The sequence below is a fragment of the Sturnus vulgaris genome, chromosome 6, assembly GCF_052056855.1.
Source record: "Sturnus vulgaris isolate bStuVul1 chromosome 6, bStuVul1.hap1, whole genome shotgun sequence".
In the NCBI taxonomy this organism is placed as follows: Eukaryota; Metazoa; Chordata; class Aves; order Passeriformes; family Sturnidae; genus Sturnus; species Sturnus vulgaris.
In genome coordinates this window covers 18874155-18891890 of record NC_142248.1, presented here as the reverse complement: position 1 = coordinate 18891890, position 17736 = coordinate 18874155, and the positions used below count along the sequence as shown (strand labels likewise).

General features: G+C 35.7%; 2 long non-coding RNA genes across 22 annotated transcripts in view; one reads left to right on the top strand and one right to left on the bottom strand.

The window, feature by feature from the left end:
• Positions 1 to 17736, top strand: part of LOC106861509 (uncharacterized) — a 228744-nt gene that overhangs the window by 73605 nt on the left and 137403 nt on the right. For 16 of the 21 annotated variants that reach the window (XR_015804530.1, XR_015804519.1, XR_015804525.1 and 13 more), the window contains 2 exons: positions 91 to 220; positions 14639 to 14893. The exons of 1 other annotated variant lie outside the window; for it this stretch is intronic. This is a non-coding gene — a long non-coding RNA (uncharacterized LOC106861509). The remainder of the gene's footprint in view (positions 1 to 90; positions 221 to 14638; positions 14894 to 17736) is intronic. 4 more of the 21 variants (XR_015804520.1, XR_015804515.1, XR_015804514.1 and 1 more) reach the window with 2 other exon arrangements.
• The window catches only part of LOC148223337 (uncharacterized), a 66359-nt gene continuing 61901 nt past the window's right edge, over positions 13279 to 17736 (bottom strand). The window contains exons 5-6 of the long non-coding RNA XR_015804533.1: positions 14275 to 14359; positions 13279 to 14052 (exon numbers count right to left, since the gene is read on the bottom strand). This is a non-coding gene — a long non-coding RNA (uncharacterized LOC148223337). The remainder of the gene's footprint in view (positions 14053 to 14274; positions 14360 to 17736) is intronic.

Here is a 17736-nt window from a genome sequence, read left to right as displayed (position 1 = left end):
ATAGAAGTATCAGTGCTGCTAGCTTAATTTAATATCCTCCTGGAGATTCCTGAAGAATGTATGATTTCTTTTATTATTCTGTATATTCAGGAACAACAAAACATCAACTAAATCGACCTAAACATGGAAATACAGTTCAGAGGAAGCACCTGTTTTTATCCTGGATGAGAAATTTTCTCTGGAAATTTTCCATCAGAAAGTGCAATTCAGCTCATTTCAGGTAATTTCAGAGGACAACCCTCTTTCCTTTAAATTTTCTTGCTAATTTTTCTTGCAATTTTTCTCTTTTGCTCTTTTAGTTGAAATTATTTATAGAATAATTTAATCAATTTTCTGTGTATGAGAGAAAATAATATTTAACATTTATTATTAAACTGGTTTTGTATTAATGAGAAACCCCAGTTTTATCATGCTAAAATATTTTAATGATCCTGAATTAAGATTTTATTTCCCAATAACAATTTTTAAATTCGGGATTTTTGGGAAAATTTGGAGCAGAAAAAAATCAAAACCCAGCACATGAAATCCTGGTATTTCCCTTGAAGCTTATAGATTATTTTTCTACCAGCATAATTCAGTATTTCACTACTCAGTATAAGACCGTTTACAGTTTTAACAAATAAGTGTTCTAGATTTACAGTAATACACAGCACATGTAAGTCTTGTGAAAGATTCTATTTCATGGAAGTGTGCATTGGCACTTCTAAAGTTTAACTGTGTTGAAAAATCAAGTTTAGTTTTCAGTCTCTAGTCCAACTAGTTTCTCAGAAAATCATATTCTTAATTTTCTTCCTTAGAATAACCATTAATGCTCAGGAGAAAATTCAGTGTTGGCGATTATATCTTTGGTATATCTAAATCTCTATCTGCTATCTTAACACAAAAAGATTTTCCCTCCAATGGACTTTCAACTTTCAAAGAGATGATGTTTAAGAATGCATCAAACCATGTGCAAAACTGTATTGACAACTAGATTTAAAAAACAATGGTGATTTAACAGATGTTGTACAGTGTGGTACAGCAGCATTTTAAAAAATATATTTTAACAGATATTGGTTATAATTTTTAATGAATGTGGTGACCAATAAATGTTTCTTTGTTCTGGTTTTACCATAGGAGATCTAGCTCCATAAATTTAGAGTGAGCTCTGGTTTTGTTTCTGGTAGGTTGAGAATTGTACTGTGTAAAGAGAGATTTTATTTCTCTCTTTTGTTTGTGTTCCAATTTAAAAAACTCCAAGCAGCTAATGGTTTCAATAAATATTTTTCTCCCAACCTGCATGTAGAATTCCCGATAAGCATGATGAAGAATCTCATTCTAAGGATTTTATTTGTCCATATTTGATGTTTGTATAAAAATGAATGTCAACCATGCTAGATTTCAGAAGAAATAACAGAATACCTTAACCATCTACAGAGAATATGACTATTTATCTATTTTCTCTATATGCTTTCTGATAGATGTCAGAATTTTTAAGCTGGTAGATTTCTACTGTAGACTTGAAGCGTGTTAAGTATTTATAGAAGAGATTTATTGAATTCCCAGGGTATCTCAGTAGGAAGAGAAGACAGTGCTTTGAAATCTAGTGCAACCCCTGATCTGATCATTTTCCCTAATATTCCTCAGATCACTCCTTAACACCAACACATACTGTGAGGTCCCTTGCCGTGTTGCTTAGTAATTTCAGGTTGGTTGAAATTCCTATTGCTGTGACAAGTATACATATCTGTCTCACAGGTGTTACCTCCTCTGCTCCTGTGACTAGACTGGAGTTTAGTGTGGAGAGGTTAAGAGTGGAAAGAAATTTATATTATTACCCACCCTGTCTGTGTGTCCTTTGAAAAGTCTATAAGTTTAAGTTTTAGTTTTAAGTTTCGTTAATCTTCCAATTTTCCTTCTTTTGGTAAAAATAGCTAATAATTCATCATCGGAGACTAGCAAGGTCATTGTTCTGTAAAGCTGCTAATGTCAAGTGGAGAAAACAAAAATTAATTCTGCATCTTTAAAATAAAAAATGCAACTGTAATTATGAAAATAACACTTTCAGTATAAATTAATGCATGTAGTCTCAACAGAAGACAGGTGTTTGACCAGTTTCATCTTATTTGGCATATGGGAATTCCTTTCAGTCATGAGAAGCATGGGAGCATCCTTCTCCATAACTGTACCATAATCATGGAGAATTTCAGGTTACTGCACACGTAATATGAGCAGCTAAACTGGTAACACATTTTCATGATCGTACATTGTGATGATGACTGGACAAGTATTTTGTGATTTGATATTGCTTCTGGCAAAGTGAATGAATGCCAAGATTGCCAGAGCATCAAAGGAAACATTTTTAATTTAAGTATTCATGCTGAGATGCAGCTGTGCCAATACATGCATATTTATTGGATCTGGCCAGGAGGCAAATGCACAGCTAATTAAACCATAGTAGTGCTGGCGATGGCTTGATTCTAAAGGCCTGGGTTGTTGAAGACTTAGCTGAGATGATTTTGGTGGATATAGAAGCAATTTAAAAATAAAATAACCCTAGGCAATGTTAAACTTGGACACTGATAACCTGGTAGTTAGTTTTCAGAGGGATCAGGATAGGCTCTGGCAGTAGGCAAGGCTCAAGAAAATAATATGTACACTATTTCCATACAATTCCATATTTTAGTTTAGGTAGACACTAGATGTTGCATCAGGATGCTATGACCAAGGTGATCTTAAGAAATAGTTTTGCTCATACTTTGGTGAACCTTGTTAGTTGAATTACAAACAGGGCACCTACATCTTCCCAGGTGCTAGTAAAGGGTCTCTTCACAAAAGTTGCTTCTCATTTACCAGCACATAACAGGTAATCCAGTTTTAGAAGGTCCACTTCTGTGGAAGTTTAGGTAAGAAGTTTAGTTAGGAAGTTTAGTAGCTTTTCTAAGTATTCACTACTCTGTGAAAGTTTTGCAAGAAGATGTGTGGTATGATGTTTTGGTTTCTGAAAACAATGTCTGTGCACTAGAAACTGCACTGAGACCCTGCTTACTCCTGGGTAACTCAATGGCTGACTCTCAGCCTGCATTGGACTTCCGGGCCAAATTTTAAACAAGTGAATACTGCATGAAAATAATTTATTATTCTTGTAATTTACATGAGTTTGAGTCTTTATTATTCCAGGTAAAAACATAATATTAAAAATGAGAATTGATAATACATTCATAATCCCAGGTAGGCAGCATTACCAGCCTCAGGCTTTAAAAGAGTCTGTTCTCATATTCTTCCTAATCACAAGACTGACTTAAAATTCCTGAAGTTTAAAAATAAATGCATAAAAATAAGGGTTTATTATTATTATTGTGTTGGCATTTCAGCCTTAGGGTACACATTTTTAAAGGCTCGCTCCATGACCATGGAGGCAAGCAATACAGTTAAAAAATTAAAAAATGAAAACTGAGTTTAGAAATTGACATAGTGATGTGAAGAATGATATAGAAACATAAATTGTAAGAAATGTGTAAAATCTTTCAATACAGACAGTAACACCAAGAGAACTGGAGCAGGTACCCATTTGATTGGGATATTTTACCCCTTCTCATGGAATCTTATTCTATCTCTTCTTCCATGAGTATTGTTGGCAAATTGGCCATTGAATTTTTTATCCCCCTTGAGCAGGCTGTAAGGAAGTGTCCTATCTACTCCCTGACAGACTGTGTTCAGATCAGCTTACTGCCTTGGAATTTAACTGAGAGAAGGAAGGGAGGAGACAGGAAGAAATAGCTGAACATAACTTAAATAAACAAATTCTGTAGCTTACTATAAACAAAACAAGCTTGAGCATGATTTGTTCTTTCTGCTTTCCTATGTGAGTTGTGAGGGGGTTTTATTTTTTTTTTAACCTTACAACATAGAATGTGTAGTCTAGCAAACAGTTACTTTTCACAGTGAGTTATTCTGAATAAATTGTTGATTAACCAGAGAAAATCAGACTCTGAGAACCAGTATCATTCCTTCCTAGTCACAGACTCCCAGCTTGTTTATTTAGTGTCACCCATAGTCTGTCATGGCTGACCTAAAACTATCAGAAACAGCCACAATTGCAGCCAAGCATAAACAAAAATCTGAACTGAAGGTGCAAGGGGACTGCCATTCTAAAGATAAGATCTATTGCTATAATAGCCCTTGATTATGATGACCAAATTAAAAAAAAAGAAGAAAGAGAAAAAAACAAAATTACAAATAAACAGACACATTTCTGTTTATTTATACATGAAGGGAGGGAAACAAATCATTTACGAAGAGGAAGGCATATAGGGAATAAGGTTTCATTACATGTCAGTGTTTCTCAACAGTTTATAAAACATGATTTTGTGAAACTAAAGGTTTGCTTGTGGTCTTCTCTGTTTGCTTAATGACATTTTGTAAAGTGATAAAAATCACATGGAGATAGCAGAGAGAGAAAGGGAATCTGCCAGATGGTTATCTGTTGGTAGAGTGTTTTTCACCCTTCCTTCCACCTACAGCACAGAAGCCTTGGTTTTACACTGAAGACAGATTTGCATTAGAAGATACCACATATGAATAAAAGTCTTATATATTATGCTTCAGGTGTGTGAAAGATTTGTAAATTGCTGGTGACACAGGTAATGAAGGTGACTCACGTGTGACACAAGCTGACTAGTTATTTAAAAGATGTGAATTTCAATAACTTTCAATTTTCGTTTTAATCAGTTTCCCTGAATTCATAGGGGTTTCTTTAAAAGTAGGGAAGGTTAAAAAAGATTTAAACACAAACTGTGAACATCCTGATGTATAACCACTGCTACTGTTGTGGGAGGAACTGCTTGCACTTCTCTGCAGTCTTGCCAAGGGCTTGGTCACTTGGCCATTTTAAAGGTCAGTTCCTGTCTTTAGTTTAATTCTCAGTATGTTATGAGGTTTCATTCCTTAGTGTTTAAGTAAATGAAATCTTCAAAGCTCACAACTTCAGTGAGGGTAGTTGTGGGACTTTTCACTTTAGAAGTAGTACTCTGCACTTTCATTAACATTTGCTGAGCAGATTGAAGGAGGGAAATAGTAATGAGATGACTCTACTAGTGTATATTTTTCAAAATGTGTAAATTTAAAGGTCTATTAGCAAATAGATGTCCTGAAAAATTTTCTAAATATGCATATTTCAGAAATGATTTTGATTTGACCCATATTTCTTAAAAACTCCTGAAAATGTTAAGTCTTTGTTTTTTGCAATTAACAAAACCTTAGGTGTGCCATGGCTCAATTATTCTGTATTTCCTCTCTATCTTCCATTATTAATTTCATTCTTTTTCTTTATCAAGCTGCATTGGCTATTCAGTAACATCAATGGCCTATTCAATGGCAGCTCTTAGACACTTAGAAAGTACCCAAATGCTAGTCATGAATCACAGCTTCTCATACATTAGCAACTGACTTAAATGTTGATTTTGAGGACATGTCTTATTCAAAAAACCTCTGTTTATTAACTATTCACTTATAATCCAACCTGAAAATTCTTAGGTATTAGTTTAGTCTGTCACCACTTTGGCATAGAGAATAACTACCTACCCGACCTTTCTGTTTGACTGGAAAGAACTGCATTTTTCTGTATTCTGTATAGGAGAAATGCACAAAGTATTGGGAGTTTAGGAATACTGATTAAAAAGCAAGCAAGCGAACAAACAAACCAACCCACCCCCCCCTTTGTTTGATTTTAAAATTAATAAAAATTCTGATTGGAACTAATGTAAAGTATGTCATATTTACTTATTAATTCTTCCTCTCTTTTCTTGTCCTGCAAAGGAATATATCTTGACTCTGGCCTTTACAACAAAATGCATTTGGGAGCCCTGGTCTTGGAAAAAACACAACCAACCAACCAAAAAACCAACCAAAGAAAAAAGTGGATATAGGGAAGACATCAAAAGTAGTATTTCATAGAAATTTCAAATTCATATTTTGTAATCTCTGGCCAGGGACAGCTCTCTGGGAAAGTCCCTTAAGATAAAAGCAGCATGCATGTGTGCTGAATATATGCCCAGAAATACATTCTTAGTGAAAGGAGCTTGTAAATATTTTGAGATCCTTAGGAGGAATGCATTATAGAAGTGTTAAGCACTCATCTCTTCTTATTTATTACAGTATAGGGGAAGACATCAATTTGGGAAAAGCCATGTGGAATTTGTTGGTTATATTTGTATACTCAAAATGAAACATTCTTTATAATTGTCATTGTAGACAGTGTTATTTGGTTCTGCTGTGACTGCCCAATGTTCATCTGCTGACAGGAAAAATGTCTTCTTGAAATCATATGGGTTTTATTGACCCAGGAATAGCTCTTGCCTACTTTTCGTGGGTTAAATAAGGAAAAAGGAATTTTCTCTGGTAAACAAACCTCTGTGCATCTGATATGAAGCTCCCTGAGTATCTGCAGGCTGGCTGAAAGAATACATTGCTTCCCCCAGGGTGACATTACACCTTAACTGGCAGTAGTTTAGCCCAGACTTGCAGGTTTTTGCAGCAATCTCTCTTCCTGGGTTACTGACCAGGGCCAGGTTTGGCTGTAGGCTTGGGTACTCTGTTGAAAGCAAAAGCTTAAAAAGAATTTAGATATCAAGGTACTTAGCATGAATACATGCACTTTAATAAGTCGGCTGCAGGGAGCCAAATGCTTTGTGTGGGTAAAATGTCATTGCTATGGTTTTCCATAGGAGAAAATGTTAACCTTTGCTCTTCTAGCACTTGCCTCTTCTGGCACGTTTTCTCAATGAGGACATTTGTGAAGCTAGGAAAGGTCCTGGAAGGAGAAGGAATTCGAGCACAAGCAAAGCTCAGTGCAGAGGTGAAATATAAGCTTTCAATAGTGCAGAGCCACAGTTCTATCCTGTGGCTGAAAGTTGTTCACCCTTGAAAGCTTTCCAGTGGTCAGGCTGAAATATGTATCTGGGTGAGTAACTAGTGAGCAAGTGTCAGTAGCAGTAAAAATGCCAACATATTTTGCAATTCTTTTGGCTTTGTTAACAGAAAGAGACAAGCATGTTTACTGAGGTTTATTTTGCCAAGGTACTAAATAGATAATGCTGGGAATACCACATAACTATATGTTGGGTACTGACTCTATACCATTATTTAATCCAAAGCCTCAGAGTCAGTTTTCACTTAACTTTAGCAAATAACTTAGGATAGCAAGCAGCTGATGGATAACTATGCCCTGCCATTTTTCAGTACATATAGCATCCTGCAGCTTTTAAAAATATATTTAGAATTACTTATTCACTTACTTATTTATTATTTAGTGATTTAATTCTCCTACTTACATAGCATGACTTATTTTAGCCAGTCTAGTAGCCAGTGAATACACATGTTGAGTGTATTCTTTTACAATTTCAATCACTGTTATCTGTGATTTTCAAAATGTGATATGCAAAGAGTATGTTGTCCAAAAAGGCATTGTCTCCTCAGCTTTTGTTGCTGCTTCTCCTTGTCTTCAGCTGCCTCATTGCAACAAGAAGTACAAGTACAGCATTCAAATGGTGCTTTTTTTTTTAGCAAGTAGTTGTTGAAATTGCCATAGACATGTAAAACAATTCCAAATGAAAAAGGAAAGAGCCCATGATCGAATCTATTCATTAAGATAGATATTACAGAACATCACATCTAATTTCAACAACGTTTTCTTTATAAAATCAAGTTATTCATGATTGCATTTCTCATTAGTTATTTGGGATTATTCTGATCAAACTGGAAGAAAAGATTTGTTTCCTTTTTTATTTTTTTGTAACTTACTCCTTTTTTTAGCTATAATTCCCTGGTATTAGAATTTTATAGCTTTGCAGGGAAAAAGATATTTTGGTTGAAATTGTAGACAAGGTCTCAACTGCAAAAAAACCACTTCACTCCAGATTTCAAAACCTATATCCATATTTAAATAATGCAACAAATCATAATGAAGCCTAATTAGAATGATATGCTTTTAAAATGGACAAGTTCCTTCAGGAATTCAGCACAGTTTAAGAGACAGGCAGTGTTGGTTCAGGAAGCTGCCAGTGCCTGCACCTCAGCAAAGCATTTCACCTCATGCTTACCCCAAACGTGTGACTTGGTTCCTGGATCATGAGTGAATTTCAGAGCACCTTTTTGAGTTGAAGATTTAAGCCCTGTGGTTCAAGAAGAAATCCACTGTTTTTGCAGTTTCTGCTAGACTTAGGCTTGTGACAATATGAATGTGTACTAGAACCCATCGTTTTGTTAAAGACTTTCTATGACTAATGTGATAAAATGACTGATTTATGTGGAAGCAACTCCTGGTATGTGGCCTTCTCCCGTTCTTCTTCGCTTCTTTATTAAATATGCTTATTCAACCAGCCACACATGCAGATAAGGAGGCTTCTTTGAAAACAGAATTTATGTTGCTTGAAGTACCTTTTATTCCATTAAAGTTGGATAAATAAGAAGGCTTAGTTTAGCAAAATATGCCATATTCTGGTCTTGATAGACTAATGTCTTAGCAAGATATTCATCCACAACTGATGAGGAACTTTTTTTTGAACCTGTTTGTTCCAGAAATAATGTTCTTTGTCCACACCAAAATCCTTCTGCCTTTCATTAAAAAAAAAAAAAAATTATAATAAAACAAACCATTTATTTCAGGTAAGTTTCCTAGATGAATTATACTTGAAACTTCATGGCGGAATGATGAATAACAAACTTTCAGGTTACAACTTTTGATTTAAAGTTTCTTTTGCATTTTGATCCAATGTTAAGAAACATGGCTGTTGAATTTTGAAATTTTCTCAGAAAAGCTTTTTTCGTGATTAAAAGGTACAACAAAATTGAAACTTTTTTAGAAAGTAAATAAAACAGTGGTTTCTCAGTTTCCTTCTTCTTCCATTTTAACTCACTGCATAAACATACTTACACAGAAGTTATAAAAATAACATTCAACATCATATGAAGTTCTTTCTTAACACGTCGATATTTCATTCAGGCTGCAACTGTGGTAAATATTTCTCTCCTTTTCTGCTCCCTCCCTTCTCCAAATCTTGGGTGTTTTCTATGATTCTGTGTCATTGTGAGTAAAATGTCAATATGTGTAATGACACAGCACAGTGAAAACACATATTTTCATATTCATGTAAACTCATGTAATTGTAAATTAGGCTGTGCCACCCGCTATCATAACATACTTCATGTGAAAAGATGCTAAATTTACTTGACCTACTTTCATCTTCATGTTTAGGAAACAGGGTATAAGAAGTAAACAAAGTAGTTGTGCCTCATGCAGGAGATGATTATTGTTTGAATTTATGATTCATGCCTTGAGCAAAATTTTGTTTGTGGTCTCATTTGCAACCATAATTTATATCTTTACTAGGGATATACTGTGTATTTGGGAGGTTATATATTAGGCATGCTTTGTACTGGAACAGTTTTCTAGCTTTGGGTATAGAATTTTCTATGTTTCTGGTAGCTATAAAATTTTTTGGCATAACATTTATTGCAGTAAATATGGAATTTTAAAATTTTTTTAGAATTGCAATTACCCTTAGGAATGTCCTATTATATTTACCTCAATGCACTTGTTACAGCCAAATCAAGCTAGTATTTTAAAAAATTGTAATCCTACAAACAATTAGTCATAAATCAAAGTATTTACTCTTTCAGTATTTCCTAGCCACTAGTGTTCCGTTTCTAATAATGAGCGTTTCATTTAATCTGTATTTTTAATCCAATCTAAACCAAATATAGTTAAGTATTCCTGAAGTCCAATGAAGTTATCATTTCAGAGAAGTATGCTAATTACAGAATTGTTCTATTATCTAGTAAAGCAGACTGAATAAACGTAGATCTGTTAAACAAAATTTTTAAGGATGTAGATTTGGAGAAAAACTTAAAATAAGGTGAGGGAAACAATAGATTGCCTAATATATCGTATTGCACTACCACAAAACAGTCATTATGAAATGGACTTTTCTATCTTTAATGTTTATGAATCTATTATTCTCTTTGGATTGTTTTTTACTGTGACATTCCTGTGAGCTGTCAGATAAAGTAACAACCGATAGAATCACAGATGATATTCCTGATCCTTTTTCTTTTTTAGTGCATCTTTCCTTCCAAATCCAGATTCTTTACAGAAAAAATCTGGATTTGAGTTACAAAAATGCAGTTACTAACCCTCAGGTGGCAGGACTGCAATAACTTCACATTTCTGTTTTGTTTTTCAGAAGGTAGAAAATTCTAATCATACCCTAAGGAGTAAAAGGGTTTTAATTAGCCATGGGACATCCATGGAAATCTATACTCCAGGAAGATTGCACACAGATCCTGACACCTCCAGCAAAAAGACAGAAGGTTTGACCCTGTCCCAGAATTTCTGAGCTCACTGTGTGCCCCAGTACCTAATTCCTAAAAGAGTGGTGTTCAGGAACTGTCATTGGCTTCCTTTTCTGTGCCTAAAACACGGCAGTGAAATTTAATGAAAGCAAGGTGTGTTGTATTTATTATCTACTAGCTCTACCACTAGTCATGTAATTCTTTCTTTCACCTCCTAAACCTATGGATTCCTGACTGCATTGAATGATTAAGGAGACCTTAGACCTGTCATGGTGCCCAAGAAGAATGCAGTGAAGATCTCTGCCTGTACCCTCACCTTTAGTACTCTTTAATCCCAGGAGGAAAACCAGAGCAACCAGTATCTAATGGGAAGTGAAAGAAAAAAATTGTTTGTCTGCTTGTCCCCCTTCCAACCTTCCACCCCACTGCTGTGGAAATAAAAAAGAGGGTTCCACAGCGGGGGTCAAGGTGCAGCTGGTGGCCCCAGTTATTATTCTTAAATGGGAATCTACGATGAGTTAATTTCTCCATCCTTGTTCTGCTCCTTAAGAGAACGGAGCAGCAGCAAATCTCAACAAACTCATGTTACTCAAAGACATTGATACATGAGAGAGTAGAGTCTCACTGACTAGATGTAAAGTCTAAAGGAGCATGCCAAATTACTTTTCAAAGACAGAATCATTTCACCTACTTGTGAGAGCTAAATTTCAAGAATATTAAAAGGAAGAAAATTACTGCATGATAGGGAGCTGCCATTGTAATATGTGCTGCTTAGTGCTTGAACATTGTAACTGTCAAGCTGATTCTATTATGAAAAAGGGAGTAATTTAACATTATTTAATATTCACAATATGCACATATTGAATGGAAGTGTATGTAGAATGTAAGGCCCTATTTCAGCATAAATGAAATTTTAATCACAGGAGTACTTCTATTGATTTTAATAGGATAACTCATTCTCACTTTTATGCATGTGCATAATAAATAAGAAGTTACTAACGAATATGTTTAAAAATAACTCTAGTATAACTTTCAAGAAAATATAGGAGATATTCTAACTTCTCAAGTGCTTCTTACTCAGTTTGTGGGATTGATTCTCCATTCCACACTGCTACCAATGCCAGTTTTATTCTGTTAGCTGTATCAGGGCCTTCATTTGGTACATGGGTATCATGAAAATAAATGCAAACAAAATTTAGTTCAATTGGGATATTTCTCAAGTACTAAAAGTTTAATGCCATTATAGCAAGTTAGCTGACTAGTGCTCAGATGGGAAAGATGGAAAATATGGATGTGGGTAACTGTAGAACTGACTGCTTTGCAGACTGATGCTTGAAATGCACAAGATGTGGCAAATAGTCTCATGATTTACCTTAATCTTCTGGTACAACACAATAGGAACATCAGTTGCTTTAGAAAGGTGCTAAAAACACACCTGTGGGTTCTTCTATAACTGGCCAATAACTTACAGAACTCCTATCTCTTTTGGAGCCTGCCAGCACCATTTTTGTCTACTTTGAATCCTGTCAGGTTTCTGCTTCTGCATTTTGTTTGCAATATGCAGAGATACCTTTGGGAGTAGAAAGTGGCACCTAAGATTTGCTCACCCTTCTGTGGTCTCCAGCTCCTCCATGGCTGCATAAATAAGAGCCTACTGCACTGCACCCTATTCACCTTGCTTTATTTGCTGTATAACAGTAAAGCATTGGCAGATTTGTTGAGGATTTTTTTATTTTTTTATTTTTTAACAGTTGAAAAGTAAATCTGTTTAGGGGCTACTTTACTCCAGCTAGGTGAATTATCTTCTTAGTTGAGACTGTAAGATTGAAAAGGAAGAGAGCTTGCCAGTAGTGACAATAAAATAGCAGTGCTGCTTTATTATATGAAATATATAAAATTATAAATGGAAAAACAATGAAAAGCCCAAATTAAAGGTATAAATAATGATGGTTATTCCCAAACAGATTTTTTTAAAATTAATTTTCTAGATTATCACGGTATTTTAGTAGCAAGTGCTAATATTAGGAGAGTGACATGAAGATAACTGAAGGCATTAGGTCTAATCACCCATGTTTCTTCCATAGAATAGGAAAATTGTGCCAATATCTTTAAAATGACAAGCTTAAATATCTGCAATAGCAGTGTAAATTTTGGACTTCAGCAAGTATTTTTAATGTTACTGCCTTTACATAATTACCTTAATGTGAAAAAGGCATATCATGCTCCATTGCTCCTTGTGTGTGCTTTAAGGAAAAAAAAAAATCTTTCTATAAAAAGCTTCTTAGCTTTAATTGAGCAAAAGAGTTCATATAGGGTCTGGAGTCGCAGCTCATAATTTCTGTAGACAGGTTAGGTTGCTGTGTGATGATCCTAATTAAATGATATAAAAGCACTGAACTAGATAAACCAAAGTAGCCGCTCCATCAGTTCAGCAGGTGAATTAAGCCTGGGTTTGCTGGTGCGGCTGGGCTCCTCTCAGCGCTCTGCGCAGCTGATGTTGGCACTTTCGGTCCATAGGTGGCAGCATTGGCAGGGTTTGTGCCGCCTCGGGATGCTCCCAGGAATTTCGTGCGCTCTCCAGACCTCCCCCACTCACAGCGCTGTGTGATCAGGGCTGTTAACATCATTACAAACTCACCTCGGGTGAAATAAAATGGAGTGAAGTGTTCGGGCCAAACATTAGGCTGTGTTTCTTCGGAGTTTTATTCCTTCCTTTTCTTTTTCCTTTTCCTTTGTCTCTCCTCTCCTCTCCTCTCCTCTCCTCTCCTCTCCTCTCCTCTCCTCTCCTCTCCTCTCCTCTCCTCTCCTCTCCTCTCCTCTCCTCTCCTCTCCTCTCCTCTCCTCTCCTCTCCTCTCCTCTCCTCTCCTCTCCTCTCCTCTCCTCTCCTCTCCTCTCCTCTCCTCTCCTCTCCTCTCCTCTCCTCTCCTCTCCTCTCCTCTCCTCTCCTCTCCTCTCCTCTCTCCTCGATACTGAGATTTAAAGGTCATTTTCATGTGAATGCACCAAAATCTCCACCTCATCTAAGGAAAAGAAAAAAAAAAAACCACAAGGCTGAGCGAGACACTTACTGTCGGTACAAACTTGACTTGCCATTCATCATACTTTCTTTGTTATGGAAAATAGAACCTTATTGTGAAATGGTCTTTCCTTGTGGAGAAGTACATTCTGTGGGAGTCATTACTCTCTCTTAAAATTCATAGGCTTAAAATTCATGACTTCCAGATATCTCATGTGTGTATTTATTTGGTTCAGGACAGGGATTTTGGTGAGGGGTTTTGTTGGTTTTTTTTCGGGTATTGTGGGGGTTTTTTTGTTGGTTGGTTTTTGAGAGCTCTAACAGTCCCAGTCATTGGATGAGCCTTGTTTCCACTGATCTTTTGGTATGCTATTAAAAAGCAGATAAAAACCCTATATTTCATAATACTTGAAGTTTTTTTCAAAATACCCTGACATTGAGCATCAATTTCCCTTTTAAAAAATATTTTAATTAGTTTTATTTATGTCACTTCTTAAAGTTAGCAGAACAATATGAGCATTGGACATCAGAAAGATTAGGCAGTGATCCCTTCTACATTACATTTTTTTAATGTACTATTTTCATTATGTTCTTCTTTCTGTGCCATCTTCTTTAGTGTTGTAATTAACAACATCATGAGGTCATACTTTTTCTACTCCTCATTCTCTTTTCCCCTTCCTTTTTCATTTCCCCAGGGAAGGAAATTCTGAAGTAGAGGTTGAAAAAATGGTTTGAGTATTACAGAAAATATAAGCCATAGTTGTTTCCTTAATAAATATAATTAGATGTATATATTGCATTTTCGAGAGCCAGTACTGATGTTGGGACCAGCTCCTTAAATAAAATAGGACCTCTGTAGTCTCTGGAGAGAACATGCATAAAGCAAAGTAAATGATTTTCTGTCAACACTAAGTAGACAGGTGCTTACATTGAACAGCATTCTAATATGTCTCTGAATATTTATGTCTTCTTTTTCAAATGCATTGCCCATGAATGTCACAGCTGTCAAACGTCTGTACACAAGAAGATAAAAAATGAAATTAATAAAAGGCAGATCAACATTTCATTTGTTTAGGCCACTTTTTCATATAGCATTTTACAGAGGTTAGTGATGTTGAGATGCTTGGGTATACAGGCATATTCTAAGAGCTGAGTGAAATGCAAAGCAGTTAGCTGTATTTTCTGTAGGCCTAGGTATACTTCCCATTATTTAACCTAGACATTGTCAGTGAAAATAATGTCTCAAAGTTCTAAAAGGTTGTTCCTTTATTCTCTGTCCATTTTCTTCACAGATGAGCACCCTGGAAAGTTTTGGCCGTTCAGTACTGCCATAACTAGAAGCTTCTTTTGGTGGAATAAATCCTGAATCAAACTCTGCAATGTGCAGGGACAAGTGAATCACCACTGCTGCCTGAAAACACTCAAATGTAGATGCCAGAGGCTGGATACTGCCTCCTTTTTGTCTCTATTCATTGCTAATTACTTTGTTATAAGGTTTCAAGTTACATTTCAAAGTACCAAGACTTTCTTACCATCTCCCTCTTGAGGTTAGTAAACAGACCACTTTCCAGTCAAAACAATTCAACATATCATTCAAACTGAGTTATTCAAGCTATTGCAGTATAAGAAACAATGGGCAATGATCTCAAAAACTGAAATGATGCACGGAGGTTTGTAGCATTACTGTGGAAAGAGCAGCTTGGGATCATATAATCCAACAGAATGGTTTGGGTTGGAAAGGACCTTAAAGTTCACCTAGTTCCAATCCCCTGTCATGAGCATTGATTAGCGTCAAAACTTTTTCTCAATATAGCTGTTAAGGCTAATGTTGGGTTTGCCAAATGTCCAGAGTCTCTGTGATGCGTGGATATCCCACATTCTGGAGCCTCTGTGCAGGACAAAGTGCAGCTAGAATTTCTGCAGGCAGGCACATGCTTGAAGTGCAGCCATAATAAAATGAAGCACGCAGCCATAACAAAAGCTATATTGTGCTTTCATCATAAATTTTCTGTCAGACAGACACTAAAGTGCTCCTTGGCAGCTCTTATCTCTCTCAGAAAATTTGTCCTAAGCAATCATCAGCAGAGGAGACAGCACAGAGAACTGAGTAAACCAGCACAGAATAACAGGACTGAGGACATCAGGGCCGATGGAGTGGGTGCAGTTGGCTATGAGGTGAACAGATGCTTGAGGGAAACTAGCAGTAAGTCAAAAACAATGTTTCATAAAGGCATATCTCCCAACAGATTCCAGTAAAATATGGGTCTGTTTTTCCTGCAAGCTGTATATGGAAATAGCTGGAAATCTTTAGATCTTGCATGCATTTTCCATAGAGACACAATGCTTGCTCTCCATTCCAGCTACAGATCCTAGGAAGAGATGATATTTGGAAATATCTACATCATGAACTGGTTTCCAAATTAGGTTAGCGTTCTTACTGTTTTATTTCCAGAAAACAGGTAGAAGAGTCCTTTAATTCTCTTTAAAAATTGCTTAGTTGGCAACAGAATATATGTTTGTGATTTCAGGATGTGACTAGCATTTATTTCAGCTTTGAAAGGTTTGGAAGATGGAGAGTTTTTAGGTTTAGCTAGTTATTAGAATTAATTTAGAAGACAATATTGTCTTGCACAGATAAGCATGGAAATTCTGTATTGTTTGATTCTTTCTGGGACAGCAACACTTAAAATGTGTTGTTACTTTTGCTGTTGGCAAATAAGGCCAATGCAGAAATGCTTAAAACTGAGAACAAAAGATAGATTTATTTGGTAAGAATCTGAGGTTTCTTTTATCCCAATTAGTGTTATAATTTAGAAAATGAATTGGTGTCATGAATAAGATAACTTAAATACACAAACAAGAGGAAAAAAATCCATTCTGAAAGTATGCACGGCACAATAAATCTCTTCATCTAGAGTTAAAGAATATTTTTTAACAGTGACTTCTTTAAAACTTTTGAATTGGTTTCACTTAGGGCTTGTTCAATCAAAGTGTTTTCTTTAGTGTTGTATGTTTGGTGTACATGTCTCCTGTGGATACAGTTCAAGATATTTAGGCTATTTTGTGAGTCAAATTATTATCATCTGGACTAAATATATCACATTAGCAACATAACATAAAAACCCATGCTTCACTGTTAAGAAATGGACTTTTCCTGTAACATTGAAATAACACATATATTTTCAGATATAGACCACATTTGCAGCATTGCCATGTGAAACTGCTGTGTTTTTATCTTTGGGAATTACTATGGTTCTTGCCTGAAAATAAGTATAGAGATCTGGGGGCTACTGAAATCAGACTCAAAGGCATAACTAAGGGAAAAATACCCTGATAAGAAAGGATGAGCCTTGCAATAGAAAATGCTTTGAATAAAAGTGCTTCTAGCTTTCAAAGAAGATATTCCCAACAATATCTTGAAGTATGTGCCATAATTTGCCTTTTTCTCTGTAACTTATTCTATTGTACCTAGCAAATTTTTCATTGAGATTAGATCAGATCAGAGATAAGTGATGCCTTAGGTTGCAGAGGAAAAGTAAGTTTCAAATTTGTATGTGTCTGATTTCCATTGCTCTCAATACACATTGAAAATATGTTCTGACATTTTAAATGCAAATTTCTTTTTGTTTTTAAAATGTTGAGTTTCTGTATATCATTTAAAGGAGAAAGAACTATTTACTGATTTGCTTTCCATATGTTTCATGTGAAATCTGTTCTACAAAGGTAGTACTGTGATGAGTTTTTTCTCAATGCTGAGAACTCCCATATTAGCTTGGGCCTGGATTTCATCAGAGTAGCAGTTTACTCTTCCTTCTGACCTCAGTAACTGGTCCAGAAGGGGAAATCTGGGATTGTTGCATCCCTGTAGCATCCCCCTACTCTCACTGACATCAGGATGCTCTGCAGCAGTAACCACGCCTTGTATCTCACTGTGATGGAGGCAAGCTCTTCTGGACTGCGGTGATGCTTTGCTATTCACTTTAAAGGATTTTGTATACTTAAGCTACGTGGGTAACTCCAGCTCACTGTTTAGACTTTATTTAAATAGTGTGTCAGAGGGTTTCAGGCCACCACTAGCACCAATACAGGGGAAATTGTGCCACATTTCAACTGGGCTACAGTGCAAGTGCTGCGTCACCTGCCAGATTAAATCTCAGTTCCTTCCAATATATTGTCACTGACACCATAAAATACCAAATAATCCATTGAGAATATTTCTTTGTCTAATGAAATCATATCTAGGTTGAAATTCCATTAATTTAAATAATTGATTCATTGTTAATTCCAAATATGCTGGTCACAAAAGTTTCAGTGGACCATAAAATTGAAAAGGGATAATTTGGGTCAAAAATGATGTTTAACTTAGCAAGAAAAGAATTGTTTAAATTAT